This window comes from Malus domestica, chromosome 08 (assembly GCF_042453785.1).
Source record: "Malus domestica chromosome 08, GDT2T_hap1".
Taxonomy (NCBI): domain Eukaryota; kingdom Viridiplantae; phylum Streptophyta; class Magnoliopsida; order Rosales; family Rosaceae; genus Malus; species Malus domestica.
In genome coordinates this window covers 12525320-12547300 of record NC_091668.1, presented here as the reverse complement: position 1 = coordinate 12547300, position 21981 = coordinate 12525320, and positions in this window count along the sequence as shown.

Below are 21981 nucleotides of genomic sequence, written 5' to 3'. Positions count from 1 at the left end.
CAACATATGGCGCCTATCCTTCTTATCCCCTACTAGTCATCTTATCGTTGGAGATTCTGTGATGAAGAATGATATGACCGCTGCGGTGGTGGTCAGGAACCGTCTCACTCCTAAAGATAACAGACTACTTTCCAAATGGTCTGATGAGTTGGCTGTTAAGGATTCTCTAGCTCTCAATGTTTAGTGTGCAGGTTCTGTGTTTAATATGGCCCAACGCCTATTTGCTCGAACCCGCCAAATTGAATCATTGGCGGCTGAAGTGATAAGTCTCAAACAGGAGATCAAAGGGCTCAAGTATGAGAATATACAGTTGCACAGGCACTCACTTGACTATGCTACAAGCATGAAGAGGAAGCTCGACCAGCTGCAGGAATCTGATGGTCAGATTTTACTTGATCATCAGAGTTTTGTGGGTTTGTTCCAAAGCATTTATTACCTTCGTCTTCTGGGGCTGTACCGCGTAATGAAGCTCCAAATGATTAACCTTCGGTGCCTCCTCCTTCTGGGGTTCTGCCTAGTACTGAGGCTCCGAATAATCACTCTTTGGTGCCTCCTCTTTCTGGGGCTCTGCCGACTGCTGAGACTTTTCCTAAGCAACCTTTATGAAAGCTCCCTTTTGTTTATTTATTTTGATTCATGTATATGTACATATTTGTAACTTATCGGAGATATCAATAAACAAGCTTTGCTTCATTTCAACGTATTGTGTTAAATACATCGAGGCCTTCTTCACTAAGTTCTTTGAATTTTTCCTTTTGTTGAAGTTTGTATATTGAAGCTTTGTGAGTGAAGCATGTAGGTTGAGGTAGTGCTCCCTTAATTTCCCGAGTGACGAAAACTTCTCGTTTGGAGACTTGAAAAATCCAAGTCACTGAGTGGTCGTGAGACTTCCGAGTATCAAGGTGCAGTAGCGTATGATAGGAGTCCCTCAAGTCTCCGGTCGAGGGAGTTGACGAATGAGGCATTTCCTTTCTAGTGGTAGCCCAAAACTCATTCTTCATATATATTTGTTATGAAAGTTGTTAGGCCCAAATAAGAGAAGGCCTAGGCAATTTTTTTTTTCGAAAGTTTTTTTTCGAATTTTTGAATTTTCAAATTTTCGAATTTTTGAAATTTCGAATTTCCGAAAAAAAAAAATATATATATATATTTTAAAGCTTTGTAGGTGAAGCTTTGGTGTTGAAGCTTTGTAGGTGAAGCTTTGAGGTTGAAGCTTTGTTGGGTACCATGAATTGATTTTGCTTCACACTATCTTGATCAAGATAGTGTGAATCTTTTGTAGGTGAAGCTTTTGTGTTGAAGCTTTCGTGGGTGAAGGTTTTGTGGTAGGTGAAGCTTTTGTTGGTGAAGTTTTTATGGGTGAAGCTTTTGTGGTGGGTGAAGCTTTTGTTGGTGAAGCTTTTATGGGTGAAGCTTTTGTGGTGGGGGAAGCTTTTGTGGGTGAAGATTTTATGGTGGGGGAAGCGTTTATGGGTGAAGCTTTTTTTGGTGAAGCTTTTGTGGTGGGTGAAGCTTTTATGGGTGAAGCTTTTGTAGTGGGTGAAGCTTTTGTGGGTGAAGATTTTATGGTGGGGGAAGCGTTTATGGGTGAAGCTTTTTTTGGTGAAGCTTTTGTGGTGGGTGAAGCTTTTATGGGTGAAGCTTTTGTAGTGGGTGAAGCTTTTATGGGTGAAGCTTTTGTAGGTGAAACTATTGTGGGTGAAGCTTTTGTAGGTGAAGCTTTAGAGTTGAAGCTTTGTAGGTGAAGCTTTAGAGTTGAAGCTTTGTAGGTGAAGCTTTAGAGTTGAAGCTTTGTAGGTGAAGCTTTAGAGTTGAAGCTTTTGTTGGGTACCATGAATTCATTTTGCTTCACACTATCTTGATCAAGATAGTGTGAAGTTTTTGAGAATTTATAGTTGTCCTCCATTGATGAAGCTTTTGTTGGTAAAGCTTTGGAGTTGAAGCTTTTGTTGGTGAAGCTTTTGATGGGTACCATGAATTGATTTTGCTTCACACTATCTTGATCAAGATAGTGTGAAGCTTTTGAGAATTTGTAGTTGTCCTCCATTGATGAAGTTTTTGTTGGTGAAGCTTTTGTGGTGAAGCTTTGTTAAGTACCATGAATTGATTTTGTTTCACACTATCTTGATCAAGATAGTGTGAAGCTTTTTGAGAATTTGTAGTTGTCCTCCATTGATGAAGCTTTGTTGAATTTCCCTTTCTTTTTTTTTTTGGGAAATTAGAAATTTGAAAATGTGGGAGAGACAACATATACAAATTTTGCTTCCATACTGTTGAGCAAGAGATTGTGATGCAAGCCACACCTTGTAGTAGTCGAAGGTTTGGAAGAACAATATAAATTGAATTTGCTTCGAACAGTCTTGAATTTGCTTCGAATGTTTGAGAATTGCAGTTGCCCTCCATTGATGAAGCTTTTGTTGGCACCATAAATTGGTTTTGCTTCACATTGTCTTGATCAAGAGTGTGTGAAGCTGTTGAGAATTGTGGTTGAACTCCTTTGATGAAGCTTTTGTTGGCACCATAAATTAGTTTTGCTTCACACTGTTTTGATCAAGGGTGTGTGAAGCTTTTAAGAATTGTGGTTGCCCTCCATTGATGAAGCTCTTGTTGGCACCATAAATTAGCTTTGCTTCACACTGTTTTGATCAAGAGTGTGTGAAGCTTTTGAGAATTGTGGTTAAACTCATTTGATGAAGCTCTTGTTGACACCATAATTTGGTTTTACTTCACACTGTCTTGATCAAGAGTGTGTGAAGCTTTTGAGAATTGTGGTTGCCCTCCATTGATGAAGCTCTTGTTGGCACCATAAATTGATTTTGCTTCACACTGTCTTGATCAAGAGTGTGTGAAGCTGTTGAGAATTGTGGTTGAACTCCTTTGATGAAGCTTTTGTTGGCACTATAAATTGGTTTTGCTTCACACTGTCTTGATCAAGAGTGTGTGAAGCTTTTAAGAATTGTGGTTGCTCACCATTGATGAAGCTCTTGTTGGCACCATAAATTGGTTTTGCTTCACACTGTCTTGATCAAGAGTGTGTGAAGCTTTTGAGAATTATGGTTGAACTCCTTTGATGAAGCTCTTATTGGCACCATAAATTGGTTTTGCTTCACACTGTCTTGATCAAGAGTGTGTGAAGCTTTCTACGAGTTGTAGTGTTTGCATTGTTACAGAGGGGAAATGTTTGAAGCAGATGCAAGAGGGCTGAATAGTTTGATCTTCATATGCCATGCACTGAAGTTGTTGTTGGCTTGCAATAAGACTTTGTTGGTGACTATAACTCTTGTTGGGCATAAGTGCTCCCCTAGTTGAGTTGTCAAGCTTGAGGGTTTTTAATTATTTGTGAATGCTAGGAATTCACATGTACAAGTTGTACCACTCGTCTTCTGGTAGGTGGAATGAATGGTGAGTTTCTTTCATCACTTGGTTGGTGGTACGAAGGTGAGTTCCTTCATCACCTTTCATCACATTTTATCACCTAGTTGGTAGCATGAGGATGAGTTCCTTCTTCCCCTGGTTGGTGGCATGAATGGCAAGTTTCCAAATGATATTAGAGTATGGGTTGTACATTTCATCACCTGGTTGGTGGCATGAAGGAAAGTACGGGTTGTACATTTCATCACCTAGTTGGTGGCATGAAGATGAGTTCCTTATTCACCTAGTTGGTGGCATGAAGGAGAGTAAGAGTTGTACATTTCATCACCTGGTTGGTGGCATGAAGATGAATTCCTTCTTCACCTGGTTGGTGGCATGAGTGGCAAGTTGCCAAATGATATTAGAGTACGGGTTGTACATTTCATCACCTGGTTGGTGGCATGAAGATGAGCTCATTCTTCACCTGGTTAGTGGCATGAGTGGCAAGTTGTCAAATGATATTAGAGTACGAGTTGTACATTTCATCACCTGGTTAGTGAGAATAAGGGCAAGGTGTCGAGGCACATTGTATTAAGTGTAGAAGACACAAAGTATGTTGAACCCTTTCGAATCACAATTGGCTTATATATAGATGTGTTGGAATGTATGATGTTTATGTATGAATGTGTTAGAATGTATGATGTTTATGTATGAATTTGTTGGAATGTATGATGTTTATGTTGATTGATATGAGTGATGCTTATGAATGTTTTGCTATGCATAAAGGGATCCATGGTTTTGATATGTGAACCATGTTGTTTGTAACACTTAGTATCACATACTTTGTGTCAAAGTACGCATGTTGAAGCTCTGAGTTTGAGTATAAAGGTAGGTCAGTGTAGGCCAAGTGTTCCAGTGCCAGGAACGCAAAAGACTCAGAAGAAATTGTCTGAATTCCCCCTTCTTTAAATATTTGCCGAATGGCTTGTGTGACAAAAGATCTCAAGCGGTTGAGAGTCAAAACATTTGTAATGTGTATGCTTTCTTATAATAGCATTTCCTTCAGTACCTAATCCTCCACTTTGAAAGAGTAAGACTTGGTCCCATAGTTATAATAGTCGAGGGTACGTTCACCCCTGGTTGTCTTGATACGAATTTTTAACCCTCTTGTTGTAATGGGCTTGCTGAAAGTAAAAATCCTTCCTCTTACCAAGAGACAGATACGTTTGGTGACTTAGCGAGTAGCTAAATGAGGCAGGAGATGATGCAATGGGTGTCTGAATGGCCAATATCTCCTCACTTGGTAGAACTTGACTTCCCATTCCCATTTGTTGATAAAGGTTAACCATATGGGGGTTCCTTTGGTATGTCCTTACTTTATGGGGGTTCCTTTGGTATGTCCTTGCTTCGGCGGAGGCGTGGTTGTAAGCTTGTGCCATCACCTTAGAGTAAGTCTTCCAAGTGTTAGCATTGATCATATACTTGAAGAAACAATCACATAGGCCTGCCGTGAAGGCCTTGAGGGCGGTCTTGTCATCTACCTCAGCATAGCGAGAATACTCATGGCTGAAGCAACCGGCATACTCTCATAGTGACTCGTCCGGCTTCTAATGAATAGTGTACAAGTCATCTGCAGAATACAAGTGATCAGTCTGGAAGATGTGTTAAGAGACAAATAGTTTCCTCAATTACTCAAATGAGTCTACTGTCTCAGGTGGAAGACGGCAATACCAGTTTAGGGCTCCACCAGAGAGGGTGGAGGGGAAGAGAAGACATCGCTCTTCGTCGGTGTGCATCCGATATGCCATGATGGACTTAAAGAGGTTAAGGTGTTCAATTGGGTCCGCACTTCCAGTATAGAGTTGTAAACCAAGCTTTTGTTTTGTCTTCGCTTGAAAGGGGTGTCGATGATCCTTCTTGTGAAAGGGCTAGGCCTAGGTTGGTTCCAGTCAAGTATCTCAGCCTGACGTTCGGCCTTCAACTTGTTTACTTCCTCAAAGAGCTGTAGGACAAAGGGGTCCTGAGTGGAGTCATGTACCACTGGAATTTTCTTTCGTAAGTTTCCATCGCCTCTTGGAAGTAGGAAAGTTTGAGCAAGGGCATGTGGTTTTTTCTTAGACTCGCCGTACTAACTTCTAGGGTGGCTCTGTCAGAATACCTTAGAGTCCCCCGTACCTTCATGTTCTTTTGGGACATGTCGTTCAATCCCTAGATTAACAGATGGCCTGGGTCGTGGAAGGGGACTGAGTCTTTCATAAACCCTTGGGTCATTGATCTTCGAACATATATGGAGGGGATTCTCTCGACGTTGCTATAGGAAGTCTCGGCAGTCACGATAAACGGCTTTCGATCCTTCCAACCCTTCTACAAAGAAGTGTCTTCTTCCACTTCTTCTACTTCGGGTCGAAGCATCTGGGTTGAGAGAAGTCTCATGTTGATCAATGTTTTGATGATTAGCTCACTCCTCATTAGGGATACCCATGTCGAATGGAGGTGACCCTCCGTGTTGGGGGGCACCCAGATGATGGTTGATGTCCACAGGGGCAACGAGCCCACATGTTTGAGTATGCCTAGTTTCGTGGAGCATCTCAAAAAGCTTCTCATACTGTTCCTGGAGAACCTCATTCTTCATTGTTATCTTGTTGTTCTAAGCTTTTAGCTCATCGACTTTAGCTTGAAGAGCAACCCTCTTTCCTTCCTTCTTTCGTTGCTTCGCACTAGGTGCAGGAGGGGTGTCATTCTGTGTGTTGTGGCTTCCTTCGCTCCCTATGTTGGAGTGGGATGCCTGGTCAAAAGAGAGTGTACAAATAGTGGAAACCAGCTTAGCAAAGCTGAAGAGAGTGGGAATGTTCCCACAGACGACGCCAAATCTTGATGCACAAAATCAGTGAGGACTTTGGTACAACAGAAAATGTTAAGTTTGTGAACTTCGCTAGATTGCTCTGGTCACTAGTGTGGATAAGTATGAAAATGGATAGAGGCAGAGAAGCAAACACAAGATGTACGTGGTTCACCCAGATTGGCTACGTCCACAGAGTAGAGGAGTTCTCATTAATTGTGAAGGGTTTACACAAGTACATAGGTTCAAGCTCTCCTTTAGTGAGTACTAGTGAATGATTTAGTACAAATGACATTCGGAAATATTGTGAGAGAATGATCTCTATTTATAGAAAAGAGTTTCTAGTTTCATTCTGACATTGACACGTGTCGTGTTGTGATTGGCTTCTGATGTTGACACGTGTTGCTCTATGATTGGCTTCTGATGTTGACACGTGTCGCGCTATGATTGGCCTCATGGTTGGAGGGAAGCTCTTCTGGGTCCTTGACGGTATAACGTTGACCGATACTCAGTAATTTTGGGATTGGTTAAGTATGGTACAAACAGTTTTATTTTAATTTGGTGGTTAAGTTCTCCGAGTTTCAAATATTTACACAGACCCCATTTTCGGATTCATGTCAATTTCTTCCTTTAACTCTAAACTGACTAGTCATTGAATCTAGATAGCACATTATCATCATTTTCATATCAGTGCCATAAGGTGAAGAGTTCAGGAGAAGCTGCCACTTCATGAAGACCGAATGAATCCTTCTCATGTAAGGCAAGGTTGCACAAAGGTAAAGTTGTTCCTTAGACTAGATTTAGGAATTGAGTTTTGTGTAGTACTTTTTACACTGGTGGATTGGCCTCAGTGTAGTCTCCGGTTTTTTAACCCAAAGGTGGGTTTTTCCGTCCAAAAACTTCTTGTGTTCTTTGTCTCTTAAACTTGTCCACATATCTTATTTACTTGCATATGTTTAATGTTTCCTATGAATTGTTATTTGATATAGGTTAGAGATACACTGCATATTATGAGCAATGAACTAGATTGTTGTTGACTAGGATAACCTATAGTGAACTAAGTTTGATTTGTAGATTTGTGTTTGATTAATTGACGAATCTATACTTAGTTAACTGGTAAGCTTAACTAGTCAATCCAACATACTTTAATTCATAAATGCTTTGTCATTGTTGTTTGCATAATGAACTTATATGTAAATGTGTTCAAGTCTAGGAATTATTTTTGTGAAACTAATTTGGGTAACTTGGATTAGTTGAACGTATTGGTCATTTAGGATTTGTTCTTGCAACTACACTTCATATCACCGACTAACTTATAACTAGTTGACCAGCTCATTTGACTAGTCTACTGTGCAAAGTTAAACTTTTATTTGCAAAATATTCCGCCTAATATCCAATTTCACAATATGGTCTTGAGGTACATACAAGGATAATCAATTATGGCATTGAGTATTAGAAGGGAAAAGAAGATGTGCTAACAGGGTATTATGACAGTGACTGGAGTGGGAGTCAAGATGACATGAAAAGCACCTATAGTTTTTCCTTTGGCAGTGGTGTGTTTTCTTGTGCATTAATCAACCAACATAGTGTTGCCCTTTCTACAGTTGAAGCTGAGTATGTCAAGGCAAATGAAGCTACTACTCAGGTCATATGGTTAAGGTTTGTACTAGAGGACTTTGGAGAATTGCAAACATAAGCAATACTACTGTTGGTGGACAATACTTCTGTCATTGCAAATAACCAAAAATCATGTTCTTCATCAGAAGGCAAAACACATCAACCGCAGGTATCATTTCATTCATGATGCTTTGCAAAAAGGTATAGTAGATTTGAGATATTGCAAGTCTGAAGAGCAAGTAGCTGATATATTTACAAAAGCATTGTCTAAGGATCAGTTCTACTACTTGAGAGGGTTGTTGGAAGTTAAACCAGTTAACAATTTAGAATGGAATGTTGAAATGTAAATTCTTCCCTGATCTAATTTAATTCTCAATAACTATTGTTTGTTTTGAATTAAGTTAGACAGGTGTAAGTTCTTGATAAGATCAATATTTATAGGTCTTGTATGTCTTTGATAGATGACAAGTGTCAGACTTATAATGCTGACTACATTGTAAGGCTGTGATGCCATCTTTAAACATGTAAAAGGAATGTTTCCGTTGGAATAACAGTGTGTGTGTACTGCTATGTTTAGTGTAGCAATCACAAACTTCTCTCTTTTGATAGCTTCATCTTCTTCTTCCTCCTCCTGCAATGCTTGTTTTCTCTTAGATTTTTCATCTTTGTGCTTGCATGACTCTGTAAAAATATAAGCTCAGATAAGAATTTCAACAAGAAGATCATCGACATTAACGTTAATTCCAAATCTTTGAGGGGAACAGTCAACTAGACGTGTAATGGTGGGGGGGGGGGGGCTCATTGATGTTGATAAAGGTAGAAGTCGTGTCTTTAGATGCAAGGCCAACCCTAATGATAGCCCGACAAGACGACCGCCTAGGGCCCTTGATTTTGGGGGCAACAAATTTTTTTTATATAGCTATTGATATATAAATATTGTAAAAGTAAGATGAAAGACACAAAAAACCTACTGGCGTAGCGAAAACTGAATGATGTTACCTCACATCTCCGGTTCGAAACACAATGGACGTATTTATTTTTTTAATTAATTTTGTATAACTGAAGTCTAAACAGGCCATGCTGAAGACCCAATCAACCATATATCCAAATAGCCCCCAAGGACTCCCCAACAAAAGCATATCCAAATGTAATCAGAAAACCTAATCTAATAACAATTTTATATTTTTAATTTTTTTTCCCTTTTAAATCTCCAATACATAAAAAGAATAAGAGAATTTTGGAAATGGTTTGATATTGTTTTTGTTTTTGTTACTTGGTTTTAGTAGGTATATTTGGGAATTATGAATTTGTGATGCTGAATTTTGGAAAAGCATAAGAGAATTTCTTCTATACGTCAATCGGATTTTATTGTTCTTTAAGACTTTATTGACTTAATATTGAGTTGAAAGTTGATTGTTACGTTGTGGTTTCTTGATTGAAAATGAGTTATAGTTATCATGCCTCTTATTAGAAAGCATCTCTCTGGGTCTCAAAAAAAAAAAGGAAAAAGGAAGAAGTATTAATAAGATCTCAAGTTGGATATCTTAGTAGGTATTTCACAAAACAATTTGACAGTTCAGTGAATGAGGAACAAGATGAGCCTATGTTTGACTATGTTAGTGGAGTGCCAGAAGGTGAACCTCTGATTGAGACTGGTATTGAAGAACATGATCAAGCTAATGAGAAGGTAGAAGAAAATGAAGTTGTGGAAGATAATCATAATGGGGAAGATATTGAGAATATGTCCGAGGATGCTCACATTGAAGATAAGTGAAGAAGTAGTTTTTTCTTTAAATATTGATGATCTAGGGAATTGGATAAGATTGGTCAAAATCTTAGAGATATGTTAGTGGAAAGATGCCCTAAAAGAGCTAACGGGGATAAGCAAGATAGGAAATGGCTAGTATATTCAGTTTCTTTAGATAAAGTATTTTGTTTTTGTTTTAAGTTATTCAAGCAAACTAGAATCAAGACTTACCTGGATAATGAGGGTTTCAAAGATCGAAAGAATATTGCTAATAGGTTTGTAACTCATGAAACTAGCAAGGAACATATTCATCACATGAGTATATGAATTGAGTTGGAAAGAAGATTGCAAAAGTGTAAAAGAATTGATGAAAGTGTGCAACAACTAATCAGCAAGAAAAAGAACATTGGAGACAAGTGTTATGAAGGATAATTGATGTGGTGAAAAGACTTGCAAAAGTTACTTTAGCATGTTGTTGACACAATAAGAAGTTGTATGAAGAAAATAATGGAAACTTTTTAAATCTTATTGAAATGGTTGTTGAATTTGATCCTATTATGCAAAAGCACATTCGATGTATTGATACCCGTTAGACTCATTATCATTATCTTCGTCATAAGATTCAAAAAGAAATTGATACAACTGGTGGCAAGTGAGGTCAAAAGTGCAATCATAGCAAGAATAAAAAAGGTTAAATATATTTCGGTAATACTTTATTGCACTCCAGATGCAAGTCATGAAGACCAAATGTCTCTTATAATATGGTGTGGATGTTACGAAAAAGAGGTTGAAGAATTCTTTTTAGAATTTCTGAATATACATGACTCAACAGGGAATACATTTTTTGATGTGTTTTTAGGTGCATTGAGCATTCTTAAACTTGATGTTGATGACATAAGAAGACAAGGTTATGACAATGGTTCTAATATGAAAGGAAAAAATAAAGGTGTGCAAGGCAAAGTACTTAAAATAAATCCTAGAGCATTCTACACTCCATGTGGATATCATAGCCTTAATCTTGCACTTTGTGATATGGCCAATTGTTACCCTAAAACAATGTCTTTTTTTGGAGTAGTACAACGCATATATACATTGTTCTCATCCTCTACCAAGCGATGGAATGTTTTTACAGATTATGTGCAAAGAAGTCACACCCTAAAACCATCGTCACAAACTCGTTGGGAAAATCATATTGAAAGTGTTAAACTCATAAGAGAAAAGCACTCAACAGATAAAAGATGCTTTAATTCACTTGGCATATACTAGTGAACATCCTAAGTCCAGGAGTGAAGCCATGTCCCTAGCAATTTCTGAGTTGGAGAATTTTGAATTCTTGTTAGGTATGGTTCTATGGCATGAATTATTGTTTGCTATTAATAATGTTAGCAAAGCTCTTCAAAAAGAAGACATGCATATTGATGTTGCTATTGATCAGTTAAAAGGACTTATTGATGTGAAAAATTACTTGACACACAAATTAAACCCTCTTTTTGACAATTGTAGTATAGATGTAAGTAGGGTATCGTTCTAGACCGGGGATTAGGAGGGATTGCTAATCTATTCTAAATTAATTTAAAAATATTAAACAAGACTCAAGGACACAAAACTAGGCTAAAAACTCTAATAACTTGAAACACACTTAGGATGACTCAAAATAATGAAAACAATCAAATTAGACACTAGGAACTGCAATGGACGGAAATTGAATTAAAAGATTAACAACAATGAAAACTAACTAAATAATATAATTTAATAATGGGGGGGTTTGGTTTGACGAGAAGTAAATTAAACTTAAATAAATTACAGAATTGACAAAAACATGAAATTAAGGTGAAAGGATAGGTGATGGATTAGCTAGAGGGTTCTTCTCCACACATGACACATATGCAACCTAAATTGATTTTCAGTTGTTCTTTCAATAAGTTGTGAATCTCAACACTTCAGATTAACCGTGAACAACACTTTTTTAATCTTCAAGTTTTCCTTAAGTTATTGAATTGGACGGAAAAACGCATACAACAATTCAAAACATTCTTCAAAAGTCCCCTACGTGAAAAGCACAATAGAGATACAATCAAAGATCATTAAACTTTGTGAAAACTATAAGCATTGACGAGGCATTCGTAACTATGAAAAGCATGATACTCTTGCCAAGAATTCACTTAACACGATTGTGGATAACAACCTTCACTACTTGTGAATATAAGTTCATAACGATTAGGTGAAATTCACTTATATTCTAGCATCAAATTCATGCATGTAAATTAAGTATGCATCCTTAATCGACATACAAAAATAAGTTATCAATCAAGCAGTTAAGCAAATTAAATCACAACTCAGAAATCACAACTGAAGGTAATCAATTCATATTACAAATATATTCATGGTTTCGAATTAACCTCTAGCCAAAATAAATTAGTTACACATTATTAACAAATTAAACCAAACGTAAATCATGAGTTTGAGAAGATAACACCAATAAGAACGGAGTGAAGCCCTCTGCCTCTGTGCTCCTCTTCTTCCCTGGCTGTCGCACTCTGACCTCTTTTTCCCGAGGCTCAAGCTGCGCAAGGCAGCTTGCTAATTCCCCCAAAATCACGTCCTCCCCCCTGCTCTCTGCCCTCTCTTCTATATATATTTTTTATGCGCCTTCTGCTTTCCAGTTCATTTATATTTCCCTTTTTTTTTATTCTTCTCCACGCTGTCCGTCCACTTCTCTCTGCGTATACCACGTTACTCTTTTCCGCTCCTCTTTTCTGCTTGCTGTCAATCTCCCTTTTCGTCTCTGGCAGCCTTGCTGCCTTTCACGCTGCAAAACCGTCCCTGCTCCTCACGTCTGCTTTCTTTCTTTTCTTTGGATCCGTCTTTCCCATTTTTCCTTTTTAATTTTTTTATTCCTTCTTTCTGGCAGCCTTGCTGCCTTTCCTTTTTCTTACTGGAGCACCATCCATCAACTCAAACTTAGCAAGTGCCTCTGTCTTAACATGAGTATTGGGCCCCGACCCTGTTGACTCACGACGCCTGATCTCCAGATCCATATTCTTTATTTTGATTCTTACAAGAAGGAAATATATCTTGCCGATAATAACATCTTTCAGATGGTACTTGCTCTTGTTGTACTCAAACTCAATGTGCAGACAATCCTCGATTCCCACTTCCATCTTGATGCTATTGTTAATAGATGGAGGTGGGGAAAAAATGCGAACCTGAAGCACAGAACGACATCAATATAAACTGTGAGAATGCTACATGACTAATGATTGTGAATGGTACTTATAATCACTTATATGTGAAATCCTGTGAGTAGTAAATTGTGAGCAGGTTTTGAAAGCATAGACAATAGAAGGTGAGGAGCACAATGAACAATATTGCTAAAACAATTCTGATTTCCAAGAAAACGAGAGAAAAGAGATTACCACAAAAGTTGATCTACACAGACAGTTTTGACGAATTTATTACATAAAATTTCACTTGTTCTATTTTTATTTTGTTTGCATAACAAATCCTATAAACACAAAAATACGTAAATAGCTCAAAAATATAAGGAACTAACTAAGAAAAGACGAGTGAATTCGAAGTAAAAATATATATAAATATGATCCGATCACTTATAACCGTTCTTGCTCAGTATAGAGAACATGAATTTGAGGAGGCAATGAATGAAGCTAAGAAAATAGCAAATGAGATAGGGATTGAACTATTTTTCATAAGAAACACATCATTTGAAGAAATAAACAATTTGATGAGAGTGCTAGTGAAGCGGTAACACAATCAACTATTGAAACTTTTAGAGTTGATTACTTCCTTTATATAGTTGATCAAGCCCATACTTCACTTGATATCAGATTTGAACAATTTCTGAAATATGAAGCAACTTTTGGGCTTTTGTTTAACTTCAAGAAGTTAAAAGCTGCAGAAAATGATAGTTTGAGGAGTTTTTGAATCAATCTTGAAGGATTTTTGAAACATGGTGAGCATTCTAATATTTATGGGAAAGACTTATTCCTAGAGCTAAGAATCTTGAGAAAACTTTTACCGAAGGAAATCAGTCGAGCAATGGAAGTGTTGAACTATTTGAGACAAATGGATGGTTGTTTCCCAAATGCATGGGTTGCATATAGAATTTTGTTAACCATACCAGTTAAGAAGTTTTTCAAAATTAAAGTTGATCAAATCTTGTCTTCGATCAATTATGCCACAAGAACAGTTGAACGGGTTAGCTATTTTATCAATTGAAAAATAATTTGTTGAAAAATTAGATTATGTAAACTTAATTAGTACATTTGCGTCTAAAAACGCGAGACGTGTAATGTTTGTTTTTCTTCTTTTGATATTAATTTCTAATGGTATTTGATGTTGAAATAGATATTTTGTGTATTTAGCGATTTTTTTTTTTAACATATCAATGTACAAAGAGTCATGGGTTAGAAAACTTAAGGGCCTCATTTTGAAGGCTCGCCTAGAATCCCCAAATTCTCATGGCCGGCCCTGCCTAGTTGACCACCATTCATTGGAAGTTTTGGAGCTCAACAAATGGAAAAATGCCTCCAAAATTACAAAACCAGATTATATTTTCCCACCACGAACCAATCATCTCATTGTTTAAAAATAAAAATAAAAATTGTGTAGCTCAAGTCAAGTGAGAAATGATGAGTAAAGACATAACTTTGTATCAAGAGACAAATATTATAACAAATATCTTTACACTCCATATTAGCTCTTAGATCTTTTTACATCTAATGGTCCTAAATAAAACTAATATTACTCAAGCTAAACTACTAAATGATGTGGCAATGACATGGAAATAAAAAGACTTTATTCAATTAAAACATTTTAAGGAACAATATCAGTTTAGGGAAACGTAAACTTCCAAGCCTCCATCTTCCCCCCTAGGCCGTTGTTAATTAGGTTTCATCCAAGGCATTGTAGACCTCGAAGAGATTTCATGTCAACGGGGTTCGAACCCACGTTACAATGCAAGAGCAACACTCATCTCCACCACTGTGGTGGAGGGCCACTTGCTCATTAATATTAGTTAAAATCCACATAAGTATCCATGTCATTTAATGAATAAATAAGAACCCTTGGATGTTATAAAATCTCAATGCTTCAAAGAAGTGCAAAGATATGTGTAAAAATATTTGTCCCTTGATCCTAATATATATATATATGTGGGATATGATCAAGGTATAAAATATTGATGATATCGGAAATATCGGTAGTCCAAAAACACGAAAATTTTGATGGAAATATCGGAATATTATCGATATCGATAAAAATTGAATAAAACCCATGGAAATTGTAAGAAAAACTTGGAAATTTTTATTGAAACTTTGCAGGATATTTATTTAGTTAATTATCTATTATTCTATCACAAACAAATTGGAAGGAAATGCATTGCATGATGGATTTAACTGATTTAAGTTGATTATATAGCGAGCTGGCAAACATTGTGAGTGTAGAAAATATGTAGTAATTAATGAAAGAAGTTTAAACACACCATAATCATTTATATATAATTAATTAGTACAATATTTTACACTTTATACATTGCATGGTAAGATACATGAGTGACTTAGTACCACATAGAGTTCCTATCAAGGTCTAAAATATCGATGATATCAGAAATATCGGTAGTCCAAAAATATGGAAATTTCAATGGAAATATCGAGATAATATCGATATTTTAGACCTTGGATATGATCAAGGGACAAATACTTTTACACTCTTTTTAAGCCTTTTGATTACATGACATCCAAGGGTTCTTATTTATTCATTAAATGACATGGATGCTTATGTGGATTTTAACTAATATTAAAGATTAAAAAAATGAAAAAAAACTTAAAATCTGGAAAATTGAAAATATAATTAAAAAAGGAAGACAATTTAACTGAAATTGGTTCTCCCATTCCCATTTCGATCAAGACTTGGATTCAGACTTTGAACCCTAATAAAAAAAAACATGAAACTATTGTAACTGTGCAAAAGAAACCCTAAATAGACTTTTAACTAATATTAGTCGTGCAAAAGAAATCCCCCTCCAAAACCTAGGTGTTGTCGAAGGCTTGTAGCCCACATTTCAAGTAGCTCACCGTTACCACCCTGGAACTATCGCTCTTCAGTATGTTCTCAATTATGTTCAATTCATATTCTCTAAACCGTCTTCTTGAATTTTGTTGTATTAATCGTCTTATTTGAATTTCATCATCTGAATAGTGTTCTTGAATTTTGTTATATAACTTATGTTCTTTGAATTTCGTTATCTGAACTATGTAATCTCGTTATTCAAGTGAATAAGATAGACACAAATCATACAGCCAAATCTGTAACATCCCACATCGACCAACGGAGAGGGGGTGATGTGTCTTATATGTACATGCCCACCTCTTATAACACGAGGCCTTTTGGGAACTCACTGGCTTCGGGTTCCATTAGAACTCCGAAGTTAAGCGAGTTCGAGCGAGAGCAATCCTAGGATGGGTACCCACTGGGAAATTCTCGTGTGAGTTCCCAGAAACAAAATCGTGAAGGCGTGGCCGGGGCCCAAAGCAGACAATATCGTGCTACGACGGAGTTGAGATTGGGATGTGACATAATGGTATCAGAGCAACTATGTTGTTCGGTACAGATATGCCGGCAAGGACGCCAGGTTCCCCTTAAGTGTGGTGGATTGTAAGATCTCACATCAACCAGCGAAGAGGGGGTGATGTGTCTTATATGTACATGCCCACCTCCTATAGCATGAGGCCTTTTGGAAACTCACTGGCTTCGGATTCCATCGGAACTCTGAAGTTAAGCAAGTTAGGGTGAGAGCATTCCCAGGATGGGTGACCTACTGGGAAGTTCTCGTATGAGTTCCTAGAAACAAAACCGTGAGGGCGTGGCCGGGGCCTAAAGCGGACAATATTGTGCTACGATGGAGTCGAGACTGGGATGTGAAAAAATGGTATCAGAGTCACTTTGCCATTCCATGCGAGTGTGTCGATGAGGATGTCAGGCCCCTAAGTGGGGTGGATTGTAAGATCCCACATCGACCAACGAAGAGGGGGTGATGTGCCTTTTGGAAACTCACTGACTTTGGGTTCCATCGGAACTCTGAAGTTAAGCGAGTTCAGGCGAGAGCAATCCTAGGATGGGTGACCCACTGGGAAGTTCTCGTGTGAGTTCCTAAAAACAAAACTGTGAGGGCATAGCCATGGCCCAAAGCGGACAATATCATGTTACGAGGGAGTTGAGATTGGGATGTGACAAAATGGAATCAGAGCCACTCTGCCGTTCGGTACAGATGTGCCGGCGAGGACGTCGGGGTTGATTGTAAGATCCCACATCGACCAACGGAGAGGGGGTGATGTGCCTTATATGTACATACCCACCTCCTATAGCACAAGGCATTTTGGGAACTCACTAACTTCGGATTCCATCAGAACTCCGAAGTTAAGCGAGTTGGGGTGAGAGCATTCCAAAGATGGGTGACCCACTGGGAAGTTCTCGTGTGAGTTCGCAAAAACAAAACCGTGAATGCATGGTCGGGGCCCAAAGCGAACAATATTGTCCTACGGAAGAGTCGAGACTAGCATGTGATAGAATACCAACGGAGAGGGAGTGATGTGCCTTATATGTACATGCCCACCTCCTATAGCACGAGGCTTTTTGGGAACTCACTGGCTTCAGGTTCTATCAAAACTCCGAAGTTGAGCGAGTTCGGGTGAGAGCAAGGTGAGAGCAATCTTAAGATGGGTAACCCACTAGGAAGTTCTCATCTAAGTTCCCAGAAACAAAACTGTGACGCCGAGGTCCAAAGCGGACAATATCATGCTACAATAGAGTTAAGACTGGGATGTGACAAAATGATATCAAAGCCACTGTGTCATTTGGTACGAATGTGCCGACGGAGTTGAGACTGGGATGTGAAAAAATCTACAATTCTAACGTGATTTACTCACTGCCCAAAATTTTATACTTTCTTACATTCTAAAATATTTGTTGTGTCATTCTCTTTTATTACTCGTCATCTTTGACTACACCAGTGAACTCTGTTATTTGAATTGTTCCTTAATTCAATTTTATGATAATTTACAGTGAAATTCGAAAGTACCATAAGAGCACTGAGCTTTTGATCTGCTGATGCGAAAATTATCTTAACACACAAATTTAGCCCTCTTTTAACAATTGTAGTACAAGTATAAGTAGGGATCGTTCTGGACCGGGGATTAGGATGGCTTGCTAATAACCTCTAAACTGACTCAAAAACATAAAACTAAACTTAAAAATACTTAACAAGACTCACAAGACTCAAAGCAAACTTAAAATACTCAAAACAGCTTAAAACAACCAAATAAACTTAAACTAGACACTAGGAATGACTTTGGACGAAAATTGACTTTTACTTGAATCAAAACACTTAAAAACACAAACTAAAACAGATTTGAAACACTTTGAAACAAGAAACTAAAATGGGGGTTTTGATTTGGATGAAGTTGAAACAAACAAACAAGTATGAAAAACTAGACAGATGGTAAAACAAATTTGAGAAATAAGATGATGAATGGGATAGTTAGAGGCTTTTTCTCCACACATGACATGTATGCAAATAACTTGATTTCTAGTTACTACTTCATTAAATTATGAACGACAATGCTCCAAATTAATCGTGACATCACTAGTTAACTCTCAGATTTTCCTTGTTTTATTGGATTGGATGACATCATTCGACAACCCAAAACATTCTTCTAAAGTTCCCTACATGACATCATAATAGAGATACAATCAAAGATCATTACGTTTAATGAAAATCATAAGCATTGACAAAGCACTTGCAACTATGACATCATGTCACTCATGCTAGGAATTGAACTTAACACGATCGTTTATAAGCGACCTTCACTACATGTGAATATAAGTTTGTAACGATTATGTGAAACTTTCTTATATTCTAGCAACGGATTTATGCATGCCAATTAAGTGTCGACCCTTAATTAACAAATACAAATAAGTTATCAATCAAATAGTTAAGCCAATTGCATTCACGATTCAAGAGTTCATAACTGGAATTTATCAAATTATATTGCACACATAATCATGGCTTTGAAATCACCCTAGCCAAGAGGGGTTTAGCCACTCATATTTACAACAAAACGAAAGGAAATGAATTTAAACATTAGAAACAAAAGAAAGAAAACACCTAAACGCTCCAACGATCCAAGTTGGACAGCAAGCACATCCAAGCACTTTCCTTCCCTTCCTTTGCTACAGCACAAGGTGTTGGTGGGTGTTTGAAGGTTTGTTTGTATGGAGGAATGGATGTGAAGATGAATGGATGTGTTTGGGTGAATGTTGTATTGAAATGGGCATGAATGATCAAGTAAAAACTAAACTATATGGCTGCCACACACACTTTCTTTTATAGAGGAAGTGCAAGGCAATGGAGGGAAATTGGTGGTGTGTGCAATGATTCAAGGGTGAAAATGAAGTAATGATGCAAAGCAGGGGGTAAAATGGAGTGGTGTTGCAGCAATGAGTGCATTGAGTGATGTTTGAAATGATTCAAAGGTGAAAGTGAAGTGATGATGCAAAGCATGGGGGGTAAAATGGAGTGGAGTTGCAGCTAGGGAACATGAATGATTGTGCACATGGTAGAGAAAGGAAAGGGAGGTGGAATGGTGCAGAAATAAGTCAAAGGTGGAGCAAGACTCATGATGCACGGCATGGGATTCCTAATGTGGTGGATGGTGCATCAATGAGTGCATGTAGTGGAGGTAAAAGTTGTATGAAATCTGATGGGTGAAGGGGACAAGAAATGTGCAGCAATTGAGTGCAATGATTCAATGTTTTGATGCATGAAATCAGAAATAATGAAGGAGACAAGGGTGGTGCACGGCATGGGTGGATAATGAGTGTAATGGTGCATGAAATGAGTGCAAGAAATCTGGTACATGAAGGGGACAAGGGTTATTATGCATGGCTTGGGTGGAAAGGTGAGTAAGTGGTGAATCAATGAGTGCAAGGAGGTGAAAGGATATTGTGCACATGGTAGACAAAGGAAATGAAGTGGAATGATGCAACAAATGAGTCAATGGAGGGAACATGGATGATGATGCATGGCATAGGAATCCAAAGGGAGTGCAATGGTGGTGCACGGCAATGATGGAAAAGTGAATGGTGGAGTGACACCCCTTTGTGGCTGAGCTCTTTGTCCTTTTTACACTAATTCTTCTTTCTCTTCAACACATTCCTAGCCTCTTTAGTCTTCAATTTCATCCATCCACCTTGCTCCATGCATGTGCTATCCATTCCAAGCCCAAAACTGCTCCAAAATGCACCAAAATGCATCTTATTGCTTTATAAGGCCTATGGACCTACAAACGCACGAAAATAGCTTAAAATACATAATTAACTAAGAAATAACAACATAAATGCGTGAGAACAAGCTAACTCAGTCGCATAAATATGCTCCTATCATCTGCAAGCTGCCGTTTCAACGCCTTGTTCATGAACTCGCGCAGGACTACAAGACGGACCTCAAGCCAATCTTAATCTTTATAGCGAGCTTATTGTGGAAATAGGAGCATCAAGCTTTACACTTCACAAGGTGAGTGAAACTAGTTCAGAGTAATTGATTAAGACATAACGGTTGGTATTTTATTTTTAAGTAAAATGATGGTAGTATTTTCAGGTTTATTTTTCTAGCCTTAATGGATCCTCAACTTGAGGATGTCGAGTTAGCACCAGTTCAAGTAATAAGTGACACAGGCAATTGTCACACTCAAAAGAGAACTGATCAAGCATTAGAAACGCCATATGTGGGTATGGTTTTTGAAATAATGGAAGCGGCGAGAAATTATTATGAAGATTATGGCCGACAAGAAGGGTTCTGGATTCGTATTCGAACTTCATCAAAGTCTAGATGATGTTCAAATGAGGTGACAAATGCACAATTTGTTTGTTCACATCAAGGAAAATACAACATGCAGTCTGAAAATGAAGATGACATGAATGATAATGATGAACAAAATGTATGTGACATGAAAAAAAGGGAAGAAAAGATAGAGAAGTTGTTCAACAGTTAAATGTGGGTGTGAGGCTAACATGCGTGTTGTTCATGATAAATGGACTAACAAGTAGAAAGTGTCAGTTTTTAGTGACATTCACAATCACAAACCAGTTACCCCATCTCGAAGGAAAATGATGAAGTCCAATTGACATATGCCTGATGCAATTAAGGAGTTGACAGAAGCATTTCACAGAGAAATTTACAGATTGGTAAAGTTCCATCAATTTTTAGCCGTGCTCAAAATTTTGGTTTCAATAATAGAGATTGTTAAAACCATTTAAGAAATGTCAGGCATAGAGAGATAGAAAGAGGAGATGCGCAATCATTTCTCAATTACTTTAGAAAAAAGCAAGTAGAAAAACACAATTATTTTATGTAGTCCAATGTGATGAAAATGGAAGGGCCACCAATTTTTTTTGGGTGGATTCTAGAAAACGAATGGCATATCATTATTTTGAAGATGCAGTCAATTTTGATACAACATATAGAACAAACAAATCTAAAATGCCGTTTGCACCATTTACCGAAGTAAGTCATTGCTTTCAGTCAATACAATTTGGATGTGCCCTTTTACAAGATGAGATAGAGAAAACATTTTTATGGTTATTTGAGACATGTTTGGGAGCTATGGGAGGTCGTCATCCTGTATCTATATTCACAAATCAAGATTTGGCAATGGCAACAGCAATTTCACAGGTATTTCCTAATACTAGCCATCGCCTTTGCCTTTGGCATATTAAGAAAAATTTTGCTGAAAAATTGTCGCATATATATTATAAAAAAATCAAGTTTTAAGATTGCAATGAAAAAGTGTATTAGGTTGACATACAGAATAGAGGAATTTGAATAACAATGGAAAAACAAGGAGTATGAATTGGAAGAAAGTGAATGGCTTGCCCAACTCTATGAAATACGTGAGTCGTGGGTGCCAGTTTTTAATCGTGTCACATTTTTTGCTGGGATGGATACAACTGGACATAGTGAGGGTATCAATGCATTTTTCGATGATTTTGTTACATCAACGACAAATCTTAAAGAATTTGTTGTCAAGTATGAGCAAGCTATTAATAAGATTGTGACAAATGAAAGTGTTGAAGATTTTGTTTCGGAGCATAAGTACCGTATTGTGGATGATGATGACTTCCTTTTGAAGCATGCGGCCCAAGTTTATACTCAAAAAATGTTTGAAAAGTTCAAGGAAGAATGGATAAATGTCAATTGACTCAAAGTTGAAGATATAGGAAGTGTCAATTAGTTTCATTTGTATGTGGTCAGGAAAAAAATTGGTGAAGCTGAGGATTTTTTAGTTAAGTTCAATCTACAAACCTACGAGGGAACAAGTTTAGGGTTATGGATTTAGAAGAACTAGTAAGAAAT